This window comes from Macaca mulatta, chromosome 13 (genome assembly GCF_049350105.2).
Source record: "Macaca mulatta isolate MMU2019108-1 chromosome 13, T2T-MMU8v2.0, whole genome shotgun sequence".
In the NCBI taxonomy this organism is placed as follows: Eukaryota; Metazoa; Chordata; class Mammalia; order Primates; family Cercopithecidae; genus Macaca; species Macaca mulatta.
This window is the reverse complement of record NC_133418.1, coordinates 29024837-29046325: the sequence shown is the minus strand read 5'-3', so window position 1 is coordinate 29046325 and position 21489 is coordinate 29024837.

The window sequence follows — 21489 nt, the reverse complement described above, 5'->3', positions numbered from 1 at the left end:
CAAGAACTGTCTTAGCGAAAGATTTCTTGAGGGGAAAGCTGTAACTCTGTGAGATGATTTCACAGAACACAAAGAAGTTTCTCAGAAAGCTTCTTTCTCTTTGTTATCGGATTATATTTCCTTTGGCCCTATAGTCTTCCAAGGGATCCGAAATATCTGTTCTCAGATTCCACAGAAATAAGGCTAGCAAAGAGATCCACGAAATACAGATGCAACTCTCTGAGTTGAATTAACAGAACACTAAGCAGTTTCTCAGAAAGCTTCTTTCCAGATTTCATCTGAGGATATTTCCATTTTCACAATATCCCTCTATGGGCTTCCAAATATCACTTTGCCAATTCCACAAGAACTGTCTTAGCGAAAGGCTTCTTGAGGGGAAAGCTGTAACTCTGTGAGATGATTTCACAGAACACAAAGAAGTTTCTCAGAAAGCTTCTTTCTCTTTGTTATCGGATTATATTTCCTATGGCCCTATAGTCTTCAAAGGGATCCGAAATATCTGTTCTCAGATTCCACAGAAATAAGGCTAGCAACGAGATCCACGAAATACAGATGTAACTCTGTGACATGAATTAACAGAACACTAAGCAGTTTCTCAGAAAACTTCTTTCCAGATTTCATCTGAGGATATTTCCTTTCTCACCAGAGCCCTCTATGGGCTTCCATGTATCACTTTGCCAATTCCACAAGAACTGTCTTAGCGAAAGGCTTCTTGAGGCGAAAGCTGTAACTTGGTGAGATGATTTCACAGAACACAAAGAAGTTTCTCAGAAAGCTTCTTTCTCTTTGGTATCGGAGGATATTTCCTTTGGCCCTATAGTCTTCCAAGGGATCCGAAATATCTGTTCTCAGATTCCACAGAAATAAGTCTAGCAAAGAGATCCACGAAATACAGATGTAACTCTGTGAGATGAATTAACAGAACACTAAGCAGTTTCTCAGAAAGCTTCTTTCCATATTTCATCTGCGGATATATCCATTTTCACCATAGCCCTCTATGGGCTTCCACATATCACTTTGCCAATTCCACAAGAACTATCTTAGCGATTGGCTTCTTGAGGGGAAAGCTGTAACTCTGTGAGATGATATCACAGAACACAAAGAAGTTTCTCAGAAAGCTTCTTTCTCTTTGTTATCGGAGGATATTTCCTTTGGCCCTATAGTCTTCCAAGGGATCCGAAATATCTGTTCTCAGATTCCACAGAAATAAGGCTAGCAAAGAGATCCACGAAACACAGATGTAACTCTGTGAGATCAATTAACAGAACACTTAGCAGTTTCTCAGAAAACTTCTTTCCTTTCCAGATTTCATCTGAGGATATTTCCTTTTTCACCATAGCCCTCTATGGGCTTCCAAATATCACTTTGCCAATTCCACAAGAACTGTCTTAACGAAAGGCTTCTTGAGGCGAAAGCTGTAACTCTGTGAGATGATTTCACAAAACACAAAGAAGTTTCTCAGAAAGCTTCTTTCTCTTTGTTATCGGAGGATATTTCCTTTGGCGCTATAGTCTTCAAAGGGATCCGAAATATCTGTTCTCAGATTCCACAGAAATAAGGCTAGCAAAGAGATCCACGAAATACAGATGTAACTCTGTGAGTGGAAGTCACATATCACAGAGCAGTTTCTCATAATGCTTCTTTCCAGATTTCATCTGAGGATATCCTTTTTCACCATAGCCCTCTCTGGGCTTCCGATTATCACTTTGCCAATTCCACAAGGACTGTCTTAGCGAAAGGCTTCTTCAGGCGAAAGCTGTAACTCTGTGAGATGATTTCACAGAACTCAAAGAAGTTTCTCAGAAAGCTTCTTTCTCTTTGTTATCGGAGGATATTTCCTTTGGCCCTATAGTCTTCAAAGGGATCCGAAATATCTATTCTCAGATTCCACAGAAATAAGGCTAGCAAAGAGATCCACAAAATACAGATATAACGCTCTGAGATGAATTAACAGAACACGAAGCAGTTTCTCAGAAAGCTTCTTTCCAGATTTCATCTGAGGATACTTCCATTTTCACCGTAGCCCTCTATGGCCTTCCAAATATCACTTTGCCAATTCCACAAGGACTGTCTTAGCGAAAGGCTTCTTCAGGCGAAAGCTGTAACTCTGTGAGATGATTTCACAGAACTCAAAGAAGTTTCTCAGAAAGCTTCTTTCTCTTTGTTATCGGAGGATATTTCCTTTGGCCCTATAGTCTTCCAAGGGATCCGAAATATCTGTTCTCAGATTCCACAGAAATAAGGCTAGCAAAGAGATCCACAAAATACAGATATAACGCTGTGAGATGAATTAACAGAACACGAAGCAGTTTCTCAGAAAGCTTCTTTCCAGATTTCATCTGAGGATATTTCCATTTTCACCATAGCCCTCTATGGGCTTCCAATATCACTTTCCCAATTCCAGAAGAACTGTGTTAGTGAAAGGCTTCTTGAGTGTAAAGCTGTAACTCTGTGAGATGATTTCACAGAACACAAAGAAGTTTCTCAGAAAGCTTCTTTCTCTTTGTTATCGGATTATATTTCCTTTGGCCCTATAGTCTTCCAAGGGATCCGAAATATCTGTTCTCAGATTCCACAGAAATAAGGCTAGCAAAGAGATCCACGAAATTCAGATGCAACTCTCTGAGTTGAATTAACAGAACACTAAGCAGTTTCTCAGAAAGCTTCTTTCCATATTTCATCTGAGGATATTTCCTTTTTCACCATAGCCCTCTATGGGCTTCCACATATCACTTTGCCTATTCCACAAGAACTGTCTTAGCGAAAGGCTTCTTGAGGGGAAAGCTGTAACTCTGTGAGATGATTTCAAAGAACACAAAGAAGTTTCTCAGAAACCTTCTTTCTCTTTGTTATCGGATGATATTTCCTTTGGCCCTATAGCCTTCAAAGGGATCCGAAATATCTGTTCTCAGATTCCACAGAAATAAGGCTAGCAAAGAGATCCACGAAATACAGATGTAACTCTGTGAGTGGAAGTCACATATCACAGAGCAGTTTCTCATAATGCTTCTTTCCAGATTTCATCTGAGGATATCCTTTTTCAGCATAGCCCTCTCTGGGCTTCCCAATATCACTTGGCCAATTCCACAAGGACTGTCTTGGCGAAAGGCTTCTTGAGGCGAAAGCTGTAACTCTGTGAGATGATTTCACAGAACTTAAAGAAGTTTCTCAGAAAGCTTCTTTCTCTTTGTTATCGGAGGATATTTCCTTTGGCCCTATAGTCTTCCAAGGGATCCGAAAAATCTGTTCTCAGATTCCACAGAAATAAGGCTAGCAAAGAGATCCACGAAATACAGATGCAACTCTCTGAGTTGAATTAACAGAACACTAAGCAGTTTCTCAGAAAGCTTCTTCCCAGATTTCAACTGAGGATATTTCCTTTTTCACCATAGCCCTCTATGGCCTTACAAATATCACTTTGCCTATTCCACAAGAACTGTCTTAGCGAAAGGCTTCTTGAGGGGAAAGCTGTAACTCTGTGAGATGATTTCACAGAACACAAAGAAGCTTCTCAGAAAGCTTCTTTCTCTTTGTTATCGGAGGATATTTCCATTGGCCGTATAGTCTTCCAAGGGATCCGAAATATCTCTTTTCAGATTCCACAGAAATAAGGCTAGCAAAGAGATCCACGAAATAGAAATGTAACTCTGTGAGATGAATTAACAGAACACTAAGCAGTTTCTCAGAAAGCTTCTTTCCAGATTTCATCTGAGGATATTTCCATTTTCACAATATCCCTCTATGGGCTTCCAAATATCACTTTGCCAATTCCAAAAGAACTGTCTTAGCGAAAGGCTTCTTGAGGGGAAAGCTGTGAATCTGTGAGATGATTTCACAGAACACAAAGAAGTTTCTCAGAAAGCTTCTTTCTCTTTGTTATCGTGGATATTTCCTTTGGACCTATAGTCTTCAAAGGGATCCGTAATATCTGTTCTCAGATTCCACAGAAATAAGGCTAGCAAAGAGATCCACGAAATACAGATGTAACTCTGTGAGTGGAAGTCACATATCACAGAGCAGTTTCACATAATGCTTCTTTCCAGATTTCATCTGAAGATATCCTTTTTCAGCATAGCCCTCTCTGGGCTTCCAAATATCACTTTGCCAATTCCACAAGGACTGTCTTAGCGAAAGGCTTCTTGAGGCGAAAGCTGTATCTCTGTGAGATGATTTCACAGAACACAAAGAAGTTTCTCAGAAAGCTTCTTTCTCTTTGTTATCGGAGGATATTTCCTTTGGCCCTATAGTCTTCCAAGGGATCCGAAAAATCTGTTCTCAGATTCCACAGAAATAAGGCTACCAAAGAGATCCACGAAATACAGATGCAACTCTCTGAGTTGAATTAACAGAACACTAAGCAGTTTCTCAGAAAGCTTCTTTGCAGATTTCATCTGAGGATATTTCCTTTTTCACCATAGCCCTCTATGGCCCTCCAAATATCACTTTGTCTATTCCACAAGAACTGTCTTAGCGAAAGGCTTCTTGAGGGGAAGGCTCTAACTCTATGAGATGATTTCACAGAACACAAAGAAGTTTCTCAGAAATCTTCTTTCACTTTGGTATCGGAGGATATTTCCTTCGGCCCTATAGTCTTCCAAGGGATCCGAAATATCTCTTCTCAGATTCCACAGAAATAAGGGTAGCAAAGACATCCACGAAATACAAATGTAACTCTGTGAGATGAATTAACAGAACACTAAGCAGTTTCTCAGAAAGCTTCTTTCCAGATTTCATCTGAGGACATTTCCATTTTCACAATATCCCTCTATGGGCTTCCAAATATCACTTTGCCAATTCCACAAGAACTGTCTTAGCGAAAGGCTTCTTGAGGGGAAAGCTCTAACTCTGTGAGATGATTTCACAGAACACAAAGAAGTTTCTCAGAAAGCTTCTTTCTCTTTGTTATCGGATTATATTTCCTATGGCCCTATAGTCTTCAAAGGGATCCGAAATATCTGTTCTCAGATTCCACAGAAATAAGGCTAGCAACGAGATCCACGAAATACAGATGTAACTCTGTGACATGAATTAACAGAACACTAAGCAGTTTCTCACAAAACTTCTTTCCAGATTTCATCTGAGGATATTTCCTTTCTCACCAGAGCCCTCTATGGGCTTCCATGTATCACTTTGCCAATTCCACAAGAACTGTCTTAGCGAAAGGCTTCTTGAGGCGAAAGCTGTAACTTGGTGAGATGATTTCACAGAACACAAAGAAGTTTCTCAGAAAGCTTCTTTCTCTTTGGTATCGGAGGATATTTCCTTTGGCCCTATAGTCTTCCAAGGGATCCGAAATATCTGTTCTCAGATTCCACAGAAATAAGTCTAGCAAAGAGATCCACGAAATACAGATGTAACTCTGTGAGATGAATTAACAGAACACTAAGCAGTTTCTCAGAAAGCTTCTTTCCATATTTCATCTGAGGATATATCCATTTTCACCATAGCCCTCTATGGGCTTCCACATATCACTTTGCCAATTCCACAAGAACTATCTTAGCGAATGGCTTCTTGAGGGGAAAGCTGTAACTCTGTGAGATGATTTCACAGAACACAAAGAAGTTTCTCAGAAAGCTTCTTTCTCTTTGTTATCGGAGGATATTTCCTTTGGCCCTATAGTCTTCCAAGGGATCCGAAATATCTGTTCTCAGATTCCACAGAAATAAGGCTAGCAAAGAGATCCACGAAACACAGATGTAACTCTGTGAGATCAATTAACAGAACACTTAGCAGTTTCTCAGAAAACTTCTTTCCTTTCCAGATTTCATCTGAGGATATTTCCTTTTTCACCATAGCCCTCTATGGGCTTCCAAATATCACTTTGCCAATTCCACAAGAACTGTCTTAACGAAAGGCTTCTTGAGGCGAAAGCTGTAACTCTGTGAGATGATTTCACAAAACACAAAGAAGTTTCTCAGAAAGTTTCTTTCTCTTTGTTATCGGAGGATATTTCCTTTGGCGCTATAGTCTTCAAAGGGATCCGAAATATCTGTTCTCAGATTCCACAGAAATAAGGCTAGCAAAGAGATCCACGAAATACAGATGTAACTCTGTGAGTTGAAGTCACATATCACAGAGCAGTTTCTCATAATGCTTCTTTCCAGATTTCATCTGAGGATATCCTTTTTCAGCGTAGCCCTCTCTGGGCTTCCGATTATCACTTTGCCAATTCCACAAGGACTGTCTTAGCGAAAGGCTTTTTCAGGCGAAAGCTGTAACTCTGTGAGATGATTTCACAGAACTCAAAGAAGTTTCTCAGAAAGCTTCTTTCTCTTTGTTATCGGAGGATATTTCCTTTGGCCCTATAGTCTTCAAAGGGATCCGAAATATCTGTTCTCAGATTCCACAGAAATAAGGCTAGCAAAGAGATCCAGAAAATACATATATAACGCTGTGAGATGAATTAACAGAACACGAAGCAGTTTCTCAGAAAGCTTCTTTCCAGATTTCATCTGAGGATACTTCCATTTTCACCGTAGCCCTCTATGGCCTTCCAAATATCACTTTGCCAATTCCACAAGGACTGTCTTAGCGAAAGGCTTCTTCAGGCGAAAGCTGTAACTCTGTGAGATCATTTCACAGAACTCAAAGAAGTTTCTCAGAAAGCTTCTTTCTCTTTGTTCTCGGAGGATATTTCCTTTGGCCCTATAGTCTTCCAAGGAATCCGAAATATCTCTTCTCAGATTCCACAGACATAAGGCTAGCAAAAAGATCCACGAAATACAGATGTAACTCTGTGAGATGAATTAACAGAACACTAAGCAGTTTCTCAGAAAGCTTCTTTCCAGATTTCATCTGAGGATATTTCCATTTTCACAATATCCCTCTATGGGCTTCCAAATATCACTTTACCAATTCCACAAGAACTGTCTTAGCGAAAGTCTTCTTGAGGGGAAACCTGTAACTCTGTGAGATGATTTCACAGAACACAAAGAAGGTTCTCAGAAAGCTTCTTTCTCTTTGTTATCGGATTATATTTCCTTGGGCCCTATAGTCTTCAAAGGGATCCGAAATATCTGTTCTCAGAATCCACAGAAATAAGGCTAGCAAAGAGATCCACGAAATACAGATGTAACTCTGTGAGATGAATTAACAGAACACTAAGTAGTTTCTCAGAAAACTTCTTTCCAGATTTCATCTGAGGATATTTCCTTTTTCACCATAGCCCTCTATGGGCTTGCAAATATCACTTTGCCAATTCCACAAGAACTGTCTTAGCGAAAGTCTTCTTGAGGGGAAAGCTGTAACTCTGTGAGATGATTTCACAGAACACAAAGAAGTTTCTCAGAAAGCTTCTTTCTCTTTGTTATCGGAGGATATTTCCTTTGGCCCTATAGTCTTCCAAGGGATCCGAAATATCTGTTCTCAGATTCCACAGAAATAAGGCTAGCAAAGAGATACACGAAATACAGATGCAACTCTCTGAGTTGAATTAACAGAACACTAAGCAGTTTCTCAGAAAGCTTCTTTCCAGATTTCATCTGAGGATATTTCCTTTTTCACTATAGCCCTCTATGGGCTTCCAAATATCACTTTGCCTATTCCACAAGAACTGTCTTAGCGAAAGGCTTCTTGAGGGGAAAGCTGTAACTCTGTGAGATGATTTCAAAGAACACAAAGAAGTTTCTCAGAAAGCTTCTTTCTCTTTGTTATCGGATTATATTTCCTTTGGCCCTATAGCCTTCAAAGGGATCCGAAATATCTGTTCTCAGATTCCACAGAAATAAGGCTAGCAAAGAGATCCACGAAATACAGATGTAACTCTGTGAGTGGAAGTCACATATCACAGAGCAGTTTCTCATAATGCTTCATTCCAGATTTCATCTGAGGATATCCTTTTTCAGCATAGCCCTCTCTGGGCTTCCAAATATCACTTTGCCAATTCCACAAGAACTGTCTTAGCGAAAGGCTTCTTCAGGCGAAAGCTGTAACTCTGTGAGATGATTTCACAGAACTCAAAGAAGTTTCTCAGAAAGCTTCTTTCTCTTTGTTCTCGGAGGATATTTCCTTTGGCCCTATAGTCTTCCAAGGGATCCGAAAAATCTGTTCTCAGATTCCACAGAAATAAGGCTAGCAAAGAGATCCACGAAATACAGATGCAACTCTCTGAGTTGAATTAACAGAACACTAAGCAGTTTCTCAGAAAGCTTCTTTCCAGATTTCATCTGAGGATATTTCCTTTTTCACCATAGCCCTCTATGGCCTTCCAAATATCACTTTGCCTATTCCACAATAACTGTCTTAGCGAAAGGCTTCTTGAGGGGAAAGCTCTAACTCTGTGAGATGATTTCACAGAACACAAAGAAGTTTCTCAGAAAGCTTCTTTCTCTTTGGTATCGGAGGATATTTCCTTTGGCCCTATAGTCTTCCAAGGGATCCGAAATATCTGTTCTCATATTCCACAGAAATAAGTCTAGCAAAGAGATCCACGAAATACAGATGTAACTCTGTGAGATGAATTAACAGAACACTAAGCAGTTTCTCAGAAAGCTTCTTTCCATATTTCATCTGAGGATATATCCATTTTCACCATAGCCCTCTATGGGCTTCCACATATCACTTTGCCAATTCCACAAGAACTATCTTAGCGAATGGCTTCTTGAGGGGAAAGCTGTAACTCTGTGAGATGATTTCACAGAACACAAAGAAGTTTCTCAGAAAGCTTCTTTCTCTTTGTTATCGGAGGATATTTCCTTTGGCCCTATAGTCTTCCAAGGGATCCGAAATATCTGTTCTCAGATTCCACAGAAATAAGGCTAGCAAAGAGATCCACGAAACACAGATGTAACTCTGTGAGATCAATTAACAGAACACTTAGCAGTTTCTCAGAAAACTTCTTTCCTTTCCAGATTTCATCTGAGGATATTTCCTTTTTCACCATAGCCCTCTATGGGCTTCCAAATATCACTTTGCCAATTCCACAAGAACTGTCTTAACGAAAGGCTTCTTGAGGCGAAAGCTGTAACTCTGTGAGATGATTTCACAAAACACAAAGAAGTTTCTCAGAAAGCTTCTTTCTCTTTGTTATCGGAGGATATTTCCTTTGGCGCTATAGTCTTCAAAGGGATCCGAAATATCTGTTCTCAGATTCCACAGAAATAAGGCTAGCAAAGAGATCCACGAAATACAGATGTAACTCTGTGAGTGGAAGTCACATATCACAGAGCAGTTTCTCATAATGCTTCTTTCCAGATTTCATCTGAGGATATCCTTTTTCAGCATAGCCCTCTCTGGGCTTCCGATTATCACTTTGCCAATTCCACAAGGACTGTCTTAGCGAAAGGCTTCTTCAGGCGAAAGCTGTAACTCTGTGAGATGATTTCACAGAACTCAAAGAAGTTTCTCAGAAAGCTTCTTTCTCTTTGTTATCGGAGGATATTTCCTTTGGCCCTATAGTCTTCAAAGGGATCCGAAATATCTGTTCTCAGATTCCACAGAAATAAGGCTAGCAAAGAGATCCACGAAATACAGATATAACGCTGTGAGATGAATTAACAGAACACGAAGCAGTTTCTCAGAAAGCTTCTTTCCAGATTTCATCTGAGGATATTTCGATTTTCACCGTAGCCCTCTATGGGCTTCCAAATATCACTTTCCCAATTCCACAAGAACTGTGTTAGTGAAAGGCTTCTTGAGTGGAAAGCTGTAACTCAGTGAGATGATTTCACAGAACACAAAGAAGTTTCTCAGAAAGCTTCTTTCTCTTTGTTCTCGGAGGATATTTCCTTTGGCCCTATAGTCTTCCAAGGGATCCGAAATATCTCTTCTCAGATTCCACAGAAATAAGGCTAGCAAAAAGATCCACGAAATACAGATGTAACCCTGTGAGATGAATTAACAGAACACAAAGCAGTTTCTCAGAAAGCTTCTTTCCAGATTTCATCTGAGGATATTTCCATTTTCACAATATCCCTCTATGGGCTTCCAAATATCACTTTGCCAATTCCACAAGAACTGTCTTAGCGAAAGGCTTCTTGAGGGGAAAGCTGTAACTCTGTGAGATGATTTCACAGAACACAAAGTAGTTTCTCAGAAAGCTTCTTTGTCTTTGTTATCGGAGGATATTTCCTTTGGCCCTATAGTCTTCAAAGGGATCCGAAATATCTGTTCTCAGATTCCACAGAAATAAGGCTAGCAAAGAGATACACGAAATACAGATGCAACACTCTGAGTTGAATTAACAGAACACTAAGCAGTTTCTCAGAAAGCTTCTTTCCAGATTTCATCTGAGGATATTTCCTTTTTCACTATAGCCCTCTATGGGCTTCCAAATATCACTTTGCCTATTCCACAGGAACTGTCTTAGCGAAAGGCTTCTTGAGGGGAAAGCTGTAACTCTGTGAGATGATTTCAAAGAACACAAAGAAGTTTCTCAGAAAGCTTCTTTCTCTTTGTTATCGGATTATATTTCCTTTGGCCCTATAGCCTTCAAAGGGATCCGAAATATCTGTTCTCAGATTCCACAGAAATAAGGCTAGCAAAGAGATCCACGAAATACAGATGTAACTCTGTGAGTGGAAGTCACATATCACAGAGCAGTTTCTCATAATGCTTCTTTCCAGATTTCATCTGAGGATATCCTTTTTCAGCATAGCCCTCTCTGGGCTTCCAAATATCACTTTGCCAATTCCACAAGAACTGTCTTAGCGAAAGGCTTCTTCAGGCGAAAGCTGTAACTCTGTGAGATGATTTCACAGAACTCAAAGAAGTTTCTCAGAAAGCTTCTTTCTCTTTGTTCTCGGAGGATATTTCCTTTGGCCCTATAGTCTTCCAAGGGATCCGAAAAATCTGTTCTCAGATTCCACAGAAATAAGGCTAGCAAAGAGATCCACGAAATACAGATGTAACTCTGTGAGATGAATTAACAGAACACTAAGCAGTTTCTCAGAAACTTTCTTTCCAGATTTCATTTGAGGATATATCCATTTTCACCGTAGCCCTCTATGGGCTTCCACATATCACTTTGCCAATTCCACAAGAACTGTCTTAGCGAAAGGCTTCTGGAGGGGAAAGCTGTAACTCTGTGAGATGATTTCACAGAACACAAAGAAGTTTCTCAGAAAGCTTCTTTCTCTTTGTTATCGGAGGATATTTCCTTTGGCCCTATCGTCTTCAAAGGGATCGGAAATATCTGTTCTCAGATTCCACAGAAATAAGGCTAGAAAAGAGATACACGAAATACAGATGTAACTCTGTGAGATGAATTAACAGAACACTAAGCAGTTTCTCAGAAAACTTCTTTCGCGATTTCATCTGAGGATATTTCCATTTTCACCAAAGCCCTCTAAGTGCTTGCAAATATGACTTTCCCAATTCCACAAGAACTGTCTTAGTGAAAGGCTTCTTGTGGGGAAAGCTGTAACTCTGGAGATGATTTCACAGAACACAAAGAAGTTTCTCAGAAAGCTTCTTTCTCTTTGTTATCGGAGGATATTTCCTTTGGCGCTATAGTCTTCAAAGGGATCCGAAATATCTGTTCTCAGATTCCACAGAAATAAGGCTAGCAAAGAGATCCACGAAATACAGATGTAACTCTGTGAGATGAATTAACAGAACACTAAGCAGTTTCTCAGAAAGCTGCTTTCCAGATTTCATCTGAGGATATTTCCATTTTCTCAATATCCCTCTATGGGCTTCCAAATATCACTTTTCCAATTCCACAAGAACTGTCTTAGGGAAAGGCTTCTTGAGGGGAAAGCTGTAACTCTGTGAGATGATTTCACAGAACACAAAGAAGTTTCTCAGAAAGCTTCTTTCTCTTTGTTATCGGAGGATATTTCCTTTGGCCCTATAGTCTTCCAAGGGATCCGAAATATCTGTTCTCAGATTCCACAGAAATAAGGCTAGCAAAGAGATCCACGAAACACAGATGTAACTCTGTGAGATCAATTAACAGAACACTTAGCAGTTTCTCAGAAAACTTCTTTCCTTTCCAGATTTCATCTGAGGATATTTCCTTTTTCACCATAGCCCTCTATGGACTTCCAAATATCACTTTGCCAATTCCACAAGAACTGTGTAAGTGAAAGGCTTCTTGAGTATAAAGCTGTAACTCTGTGAGATGATTTCACAGAACACAAAGAAGTTTCTCAGAAAGCTTCTTTCTCTTTGTTATCGGAGGATATTTCCTTTGGCCCTATAGTCTTTCAAGGGATCCGAAATATCTCTTCTCAGATTCCACAGAAATAAGGCTAGCAAAAAGATCCACGAAATACAGATGTAACTCTGTGAGATGAATTAACAGAACACTAAGCAGTTTCTCAGAAATCTTCTTTCCAGATTTCTTCTGAGGATATTTCCATTTTCACAATATCCCTCTATGGGCTTCCAAATATAACTTTCCCAATTCCACAAGAACTGTCTTAGCGAAAGATTTCTTGAGGGGAAAGCTGTAACTCTGTGAGATGATTTCACAGAACACAAAGAAGTTTCTCAGAAAGCTTCTTTCTCTTTGTTATCGGATTATATTTCCTTTGGCCCTATAGTCTTCCAAGGGATCCGAAATATCTGTTCTCAGATTCCACAGAAATAAGGCTAGCAAAGAGATCCACGAAATACAGATGCAACTCTCTGAGTTGAATTAACAGAACACTAAGCAGTTTCTCAGAAAGCTTCTTTCCAGATTTCATCTGAGGATATTTCCATTTTCACAATATCCCTCTATGGGCTTCCAAATATCACTTTGCCAATTCCACAAGAACTGTCGTAGCGAAAGGCTTCTTGAGGGGAAAGCTGTAACTCTGTGAGATGATTTCACAGAACACAAAGAAGTTTCTCAGAAAGCTTCTTTCTCTTTGTTATCGGATTATATTTCCTATGGCCCTATAGTCTTCAAAGGGATCCGAAATATCTGTTCTCAGATTCCACAGAAATAAGGCTAGCAACGAGATCCACGAAATACAGATGTAACTCTGTGACATGAATTAACAGAACACTAAGCAGTTTCTCAGAAAACTTCTTTCCAGATTTCATCTGAGGATATTTCCTTTCTCACCAGAGCCCTCTATGGGCTTCCATGTATCACTTTGCCAATTCCACAAGAACTGTCTTAGCGAAAGGCTTCTTGAGGCGAAAGCTGTAACTTGGTGAGATGATTTCACAGAACACAAAGAAGTTTCTCAGAAAGCTTCTTTCTCTTTGGTATCGGAGGATATTTCCTTTGGCCCTATAGTCTTCCAAGGGATCCGAAATATCTGTTCTCAGATTCCACAGAAATAAGTCTAGCAAAGAGATCCACGAAATACAGATGTAACTCTGTGAGATGAATTAACAGAACACTAAGCAGTTTCTCAGAAAGCTTCTTTCCATATTTCATCTGCGGATATATCCATTTTCACCATAGCCCTCTATGGGCTTCCACATATCACTTTGCCAATTCCACAAGAACTATCTTAGCGATTGGCTTCTTGAGGGGAAAGCTGTAACTCTGTGAGATGATATCACAGAACACAAAGAAGTTTCTCAGAAAGCTTCTTTCTCTTTGTTATCGGAGGATATTTCCTTTGGCCCTATAGTCTTCCAAGGGATCCGAAATATCTGTTCTCAGATTCCACAGAAATAAGGCTAGCAAAGAGATCCACGAAACACAGATGTAACTCTGTGAGATCAATTAACAGAACACTTAGCAGTTTCTCAGAAAACTTCTTTCCTTTCCAGATTTCATCTGAGGATATTTCCTTTTTCACCATAGCCCTCTATGGGCTTCCAAATATCACTTTGCCAATTCCACAAGAACTGTCTTAACGAAAGGCTTCTTGAGGCGAAAGCTGTAACTCTGTGAGATGATTTCACAAAACACAAAGAAGTTTCTCAGAAAGCTTCTTTCTCTTTGTTATCGGAGGATATTTCCTTTGGCGCTATAGTCTTCAAAGGGATCCGAAATATCTGTTCTCAGATTCCACAGAAATAAGGCTAGCAAAGAGATCCACGAAATACAGATGTAACTCTGTGAGTGGAAGTCACATATCACAGAGCAGTTTCTCATAATGCTTCTTTCCAGATTTCATCTGAGGATATCCTTTTTCACCATAGCCCTCTCTGGGCTTCCGATTATCACTTTGCCAATTCCACAAGGACTGTCTTAGCGAAAGGCTTCTTCAGGCGAAAGCTGTAACTCTGTGAGATGATGTCACAGAACTCAAAGAAGTTTCTCAGAAAGCTTCTTTCTCTTTGTTCTCGGAGGATATTTCCTTTGGCCCTATAGTCTTCAAAGGGATCCGAAATATCTATTCTCAGATTCCACAGAAATAAGGCTAGCAAAGAGATCCACAAAATACAGATATAACGCTCTGAGATGAATTAACAGAACACGAAGCAGTTTCTCAGAAAGCTTCTTTCCAGATTTCATCTGAGGATACTTCCATTTTCACCGTAGCCCTCTATGGCCTTCCAAATATCACTTTGCCAATTCCACAAGGACTGTCTTAGCGAAAGGCTTCTTCAGGCGAAAGCTGTAACTCTGTGAGATGATTTCACAGAACTCAAAGAAGTTTCTCAGAAAGCTTCTTTCTCTTTGTTATCGGAGGATATTTCCTTTGGCCCTATAGTCTTCCAAGGGATCCGAAATATCTGTTCTCAGATTCCACAGAAATAAGGCTAGCAAAGAGATCCACAAAATACAGATATAACGCTGTGAGATGAATTAACAGAACACGAAGCAGTTTCTCAGAAAGCTTCTTTCCAGATTTCATCTGAGGATATTTCCATTTTCACCATAGCCCTCTATGGGCTTCCAATATCACTTTCCCAATTCCAGAAGAACTGTGTTAGTGAAAGGCTTCTTGAGTGTAAAGCTGTAACTCTGTGAGATGATTTCACAGAACACAAAGAAGTTTCTCAGAAAGCTTCTTTCTCTTTGTTATCGGATTATATTTCCTTTGGCCCTATAGTCTTCCAAGGGATCCGAAATATCTGTTCTCAGATTCCACAGAAATAAGGCTAGCAAAGAGATCCACGAAATTCAGATGCAACTCTCTGAGTTGAATTAACAGAACACTAAGCAGTTTCTCAGAAAGCTTCTTTCCATATTTCATCTGAGGATATTTCCTTTTTCACCATAGCCCTCTATGGGCTTCCACATATCACTTTGCCTATTCCACAAGAACTGTCTTAGCGAAAGGCTTCTTGAGGGGAAAGCTGTAACTCTGTGAGATGATTTCAAAGAACACAAAGAAGTTTCTCAGAAACCTTCTTTCTCTTTGTTATCGGATGATATTTCCTTTGGCCCTATAGCCTTCAAAGGGATCCGAAATATCTGTTCTCAGATTCCACAGAAATAAGGCTAGCAAAGAGATCCACGAAATACAGATGTAACTCTGTGAGTGGAAGTCACATATCACAGAGCAGTTTCTCATAATGCTTCTTTCCAGATTTCATCTGAGGATATCCTTTTTCAGCATAGCCCTCTCTGGGCTTCCAAATATCACTTGGCCAATTCCACAAGGACTGTCTTGGCGAAAGGCTTCTTGAGGCGAAAGCTGTAACTCTGTGAGATGATTTCACAGAACTCAAAGAAGTTTCTCAGAAAGCTTCTTTCTCTTTGTTATCGGAGGATATTTCCTTTGGCCCTATAGTCTTCCAAGGGATCCGAAAAATCTGTTCTCAGATTCCACAGAAATAAGGCTAGCAAAGAGATCCACGAAATACAGATGCAACTCTCTGAGTTGAATTAACAGAACACTAAGCAGTTTCTCAGAAAGCTTCTTCCCAGATTTCAACTGAGGATATTTCCTTTTTCACCATAGCCCTCTATGGCCTTACAAATATCACTTTGCCTATTCCTCAAGAACTGTCTTAGCGAAAGGCTTCTTGAGGGGAAAGCTGTAACTCTGTGAGATGATTTCACAGAACACAAAGAAGCTTCTCAGAAAGCTTCTTTCTCTTTGTTATCGGAGGATATTTCCATTGGCCGTATAGTCTTCCAAGGGATCCGAAATATCTCTTTTCAGATTCCACAGAAATAAGGCTAGCAAAGAGATCCACGAAATAGAAATGTAACTCTGTGAGATGAATTAACAGAACACTAAGCAGTTTCTCAGAAAGCTTCTTTCCAGATTTCATCTGAGGATATTTCCATTTTCACAATATCCCTCTATGGGCTTCCAAATATCACTTTGCCAATTCCAAAAGAACTGTCTTAGCGAAAGGCTTCTTGAGGGGAAAGCTGTGAATCTGTGAGATGATTTCACAGAACACAAAGAAGTTTCTCAGAAAGCTTCTTTCTCTTTGTTATCGTGGATATTTCCTTTGGACCTATAGTCTTCAAAGGGATCCGTAATATCTGTTCTCAGATTCCACAGAAATAAGGCTAGCAAAGAGATCCACGAAATACAGATGTAACTCTGTGAGTGGAAGTCACATATCACAGAGCAGTTTCTCATAATGCTTCTTTCCAGATTTCATCTGAAGATATCCTTTTTCAGCATAGCCCTCTCTGGGCTTCCAAATATCACTTTGCCAATTCCACAAGGACTGTCTTAGCGAAAGGCTTCTTGAGGCGAAAGCTGTATCTCTGTGAGATGATTTCACAGAACACAAAGAAGTTTCTCAGAAAGCTTCTTTCTCTTTGTTATCGGAGGATATTTCCTTTGGCCCTATAGTCTTCCAAGGGATCCGAAAAATCTGTTCTCAGATTCCACAGAAATAAGGCTACCAAAGAGATCCACGAAATACAGATGCAACTCTCTGAGTTGAATTAACAGAACACTAAGCAGTTTCTCAGAAAGCTTCTTTGCAGATTTCATCTGAGGATATTTCCTTTTTCACCATAGCCCTCTATGGCCCTCCAAATATCACTTTGTCTATTCCACAAGAACTGTCTTAGCGAAAGGCTTCTTGAGGGGAAGGCTCTAACTCTATGAGATGATTTCACAGAACACAAAGAAGTTTCTCAGAAATCTTCTTTCACTTTGGTATCGGAGGATATTTCCTTCGGCCCTATAGTCTTCCAAGGGATCCGAAATATCTCTTCTCAGATTCCACAGAAATAAGGGTAGCAAAGACATCCACGAAATACAAATGTAACTCTGTGAGATGAATTAACAGAACACTAAGCAGTTTCTCAGAAAGCTTCTTTCCAGATTTCATCTGAGGACATTTCCATTTTCACAATATCCCTCTATGGGATTCCAAATATCACTTTGCCAATTCCACAAGAACTGTCTTAGCGAAAGGCTTCTTGAGGGGAAAGCTCTAACTCTGTGAGATGATTTCACAGAACACAAAGAAGTTTCTCAGAAAGCTTCTTTCTCTTTGTTATCGGATTATATTTCCTATGGCCCTATAGTCTTCAAAGGGATCCGAAATATCTGTTCTCAGATTCCACAGAAATAAGGCTAGCAACGAGATCCACGAAATACAGATGTAACTCTGTGACATGAATTAACAGAACACTAAGCAGTTTCTCACAAAACTTCTTTCCAGATTTCATCTGAGGATATTTCCTTTCTCACCAGAGCCTTCTATGGGCTTCCATGTATCACTTTGCCAATTCCACAAGAACTGTCTTAGCGAAAGGCTTCTTGAGGCGAAAGCTGTAACTTGGTGAGATGATTTCACAGAACACAAAGAAGTTTCTCAGAAAGCTTCTTTCTCTTTGGTATCGGAGGATATTTCCTTTGGCCCTATAGTCTTCCAAGGGATCCGAAATATCTGTTCTCAGATTCCACAGAAATAAGTCTAGCAAAGAGATCCACGAAATACAGATGTAACTCTGTGAGATGAATTAACAGAACACTAAGCAGTTTCTCAGAAAGCTTCTTTCCATATTTCATCTGAGGATATATCCATTTTCACCATAGCCCTCTATGGGCTTCCACATATCACTTTGCCAATTCCACAAGAACTATCTTAGCGAATGGCTTCTTGAGGGGAAAGCTGTAACTCTGTGAGATGATTTCACAGAACACAAAGAAGTTTCTCAGAAAGCTTCTTTCTCTTTGTTATCGGAGGATATTTCCTTTGGCCCTATAGTCTTCCAAGGGATCCGAAATATCTGTTCTCAGATTCCACAGAAATAAGGCTAGCAAAGAGATCCACGAAACACAGATGTAACTCTGTGAGATCAATTAACAGAACACTTAGCAGTTTCTCAGAAAACTTCTTTCCTTTCCAGATTTCATCTGAGGATATTTCCTTTTTCACCATAGCCCTCTATGGGCTTCCAAATATCACTTTGCCAATTCCACAAGAACTGTCTTAACGAAAGGCTTCTTGAGGCGAAAGCTGTAACTCTGTGAGATGATTTCACAAAACACAAAGAAGTTTCTCAGAAAGTTTCTTTCTCTTTGTTATCGGAGGATATTTCCTTTGGCGCTATAGTCTTCAAAGGGATCCGAAATATCTGTTCTCAGATTCCACAGAAATAAGGCTAGCAAAGAGATCCACGAAATACAGATGTAACTCTGTGAGTTGAAGTCACATATCACAGAGCAGTTTCTCATAATGCTTCTTTCCAGATTTCATCTGAGGATATCCTTTTTCAGCGTAGCCCTCTCTGGGCTTCCGATTATCACTTTGCCAATTCCACAAGGACTGTCTTAGCGAAAGGCTTTTTCAGGCGAAAGCTGTAACTCTGTGAGATGATTTCACAGAACTCAAAGAAGTTTCTCAGAAAGCTTCTTTCTCTTTGTTATCGGAGGATATTTCCTTTGGCCCTATAGTCTTCAAAGGGATCCGAAATATCTGTTCTCAGATTCCACAGAAATAAGGCTAGCAAAGAGATCCACAAAATACATATATAACGCTGTGAGATGAATTAACAGAACACGAAGCAGTTTCTCAGAAAGCTTCTTTCCAGATTTCATCTGAGGATACTTCCATTTTCACCGTAGCCCTCTATGGCCTTCCAAATATCACTTTGCCAATTCCACAAGGACTGTCTTAGCGAAAGGCTTCTTCAGGCGAAAGCTGTAACTCTGTGAGATCATTTCACAGAACTCAAAGAAGTTTCTCAGAAAGCTTCTTTCTCTTTGTTCTCGGAGGATATTTCCTTTGGCCCTATAGTCTTCCAAGGAATCCGAAATATCTCTTCTCAGATTCCACAGACATAAGGCTAGCAAAAAGATCCACGAAATACAGATGTAACTCTGTGAGATGAATTAACAGAACACTAAGCAGTTTCTCAGAAAGCTTCTTTCCAGATTTCATCTGAGGATATTTCCATTTTCACAATATCCCTCTATGGGCTTCCAAATATCACTTTACCAATTCCACAAGAACTGTCTTAGCGAAAGTCTTCTTGAGGGGAAACCTGTAACTCTGTGAGATGATTTCACAGAACACAAAGAAGGTTCTCAGAAAGCTTCTTTCTCTTTGTTATCGGATTATATTTCCTTGGGCCCTATAGTCTTCAAAGGGATCCGAAATATCTGTTCTCAGAATCCACAGAAATAAGGCTAGCAAAGAGATCCACGAAATACAGATGTAACTCTGTGAGATGAATTAACAGAACACTAAGTAGTTTCTCAGAAAACTTCTTTCCAGATTTCATCTGAGGATATTTCCTTTTTCACCATAGCCCTCTATGGGCTTGCAAATATCACTTTGCCAATTCCACAAGAACTGTCTTAGCGAAAGTCTTCTTGAGGGGAAAGCTGTAACTCTGTGAGATGATTTCACAGAACACAAAGAAGTTTCTCAGAAAGCTTCTTTCTCTTTGTTATCGGAGGATATTTCCTTTGGCCCTATAGTCTTCCAAGGGATCCGAAATATCTGTTCTCAGATTCCACAGAAATAAGGCTAGCAAAGAGATACACGAAATACAGATGCAACTCTCTGAGTTGAATTAACAGAACACTAAGCAGTTTCTCAGAAAGCTTCTTTCCAGATTTCATCTGAGGATATTTCCTTTTTCACTATAGCCCTCTATGGGCTTCCAAATATCACTTTGCCTATTCCACAAGAACTGTCTTAGCGAAAGGCTTCTTGAGGGGAAAGCTGTAACTCTGTGAGATGATTTCAAAGAACACAAAGAAGTTTCTCAGAAAGCTTCTTTCTCTTTGTTATCGGATTATATTTCCTTTGGCCCTATAGTCTTCCAAGGGATCCGAAATATCTGTTCTCAGATTCCACAGAAATAAGGCTAGCAAAGAGATCCACGAAATTCAGATGCAACTCTCTGAGTTGAATTAACAGAACACTAAGCAGTTTCTCAGAAAGCTTCTTTCCATATTTCATCTGAGGATATTTCCTTTTTCACCATAGCCCTCTATGGGCTTCCACATATCACTTTGCCTATTCCACAAGAACTGTCTTAGCGAAAGGCTTCTTGAGGGTAAAGCTGTAACTCTGTGAGATGATTTCAAAGAACACAAAGAAGTTTCTCAGAAACCTTCTTTCTCTTTGTTATCGGATGATATTTCCTTTGGCCCTATAGCCTTCAAAGGGATCCGAAATATCTGTTCTCAGATTCCACAGAAATAAGGCTAGCAAAGAGATCCACGAAATACAGATGTAACTCTGTGAGTGGAAGTCACATATCACAGAGCAGTTTCTCATAATGCTTCTTTCCAGATTTCATCTGAGGATATCCTTTTTCAGCATAGCCCTCTCTGGGCTTCCAAATATCACTTGGCCAATTCCACAAGGACTGTCTTGGCGAAAGGCTTCTTGAGGCGAAAGCTGTAACTCTGTGAGATGATTTCACAGAACTCAAAGAAGTTTCTCAGAAAGCTTCTTTCTCTTTGTTATCGGAGGATATTTCCTTTGGCCCTATAGTCTTCCAAGGGATCCGAAAAATCTGTTCTCAGATTCCACAGAAATAAGGCTAGCAAAGAGATCCACGAAATACAGATGCAACTCTCTGAGTTGAATTAACAGAACACTAAGCAGTTTCTCAGAAAGCTTCTTCCCAGATTTCAACTGAGGATATTTCCTTTTTCACCATAGCCCTCTATGGCCTTACAAATATCACTTTGCCTATTCCACAAGAACTGTCTTAGCGAAAGGCTTCTTGAGGGGAAAGCTGTAACTCTGTGAGATGATTTCACAGAACACAAAGAAGCTTCTCAGAAAGCTTCTTTCTCTTTGTTATCGGAGGATATTTCCATTGGCCGTATAGTCTTCCAAGGGATCCGAAATATCTCTTTTCAGATTCCACAGAAATAAGGCTAGCAAAGAGATCCACGAAATAGAAATGTAACTCTGTGAGATGAATTAACAGAACACTAAGCAGTTTCTCAGAAAGCTTCTTTCCAGATTTCATCTGAGGATATTTCCATTTTCACAATATCCCTCTATGGGCTTCCAAATATCACTTTGCCAATTCCAAAAGAACTGTCTTAGCGAAAGGCTTCTTGAGGGGAAAGCTGTGAATCTGTGAGATGATTTCACAGAACACAAAGAAGTTTCTCAGAAAGCTTCTTTCTCTTTGTTATCGTGGATATTTCCTTTGGACCTATAGTCTTCAAAGGGATCCGTAATATCTGTTCTCAGATTCCACAGAAATAAGGCTAGCAAAGAGATCCACGAAATACAGATGTAACTCTGTGA